We start from the raw sequence: 1,043 nt of genomic DNA on the forward strand, positions 1-1,043 counted from the left end.
AAAAAAAAAAAAAAAAAAAAAAAAAAAAAAAAAAAAAAAAAAAAAAAAAAAAAAAAAAAAAAAAAAAAGTCTTAGCTCACAAAAAGAACAAAAGAACAAATTTCTTCCTCTCTAGCCTAAGTGACCCTAAACTGCACATTCAGATTTCCAGCTGTCCGACAGCACTGTGGAGACATGTAAGAGGCAGAAGGTCTCTGATCACGGTCCTCAGTCCCTCAGAGATGTTCACATCTCAGTTGACATCGATGCTCCTTTCTTTTTGTTGCTCAGGAGAAAAACTGTGAAGTAAATTTCTACTCCTCTCCTGCTTCCTGCCTCCATCCTTGAGGTCTGTTTCTAAAGTATTTCCAGGGTCTAACCACTTAGCTTCTGATTGTCGTGCCGTCTCTTGTCCAGGCTTAGTAGAAATACCCCAAGAGGTCTTCATGCTTTTATCCTTGTTCAACCTTTAGTTTCTTCCCAGCACATGGCCAGGATGTTCCTAAAAACCCACGTCAAATGTGTTGCTTTGTCAGAACTTCCTTTCTTAGCGTAAACCTGCAGCATTTGAGGGCTCCCGGTCCCTTTGGACTGGACAAAGCTATGAAGATTGGTACCTAATGCATCAATGCTTTTTGCTCAAAATTCCCTAAATGAGGATATAATAAAAGGCAAGCTTTGGGATTGGTTTCCTCAGCTGAATGATCCCTAATCTTGGGATATTTCAAACCAAGCCCTAGAACAACTTATATGCAGTTCAGACTGTGTTTACATTTGGGCGGCTCCTTTGGGTAATTTATTTGTGGTTAACTAATTACTACATTGAAACGTGTTATTATCATGCTAAAAGCGTCTGATGCCCCATGAAAAGCAAGATTTATCATATAATCATTTTCCCATCAATAGCCTTGGATTATTGTCCAGTTTAGAAGATCATTTCCTTTCATCTTTCTATCTTCTCCAAAGAAACGATTGAGCAAGATCAGAATAGTCATTGAAACTATACCTAGACAGTGCTGAAGATCCTTTCATTGAAAAATCCTATTGAACCAATGCTTCATTTT

This window comes from Alexandromys fortis, unplaced genomic scaffold (genome assembly GCF_014885135.2).
Source record: "Alexandromys fortis isolate MF-2015 unplaced genomic scaffold, M_Fortis_MF-2015_v1.1 scaffold_103, whole genome shotgun sequence".
NCBI classification, from domain to species: Eukaryota; Metazoa; Chordata; class Mammalia; order Rodentia; family Cricetidae; genus Alexandromys; species Alexandromys fortis.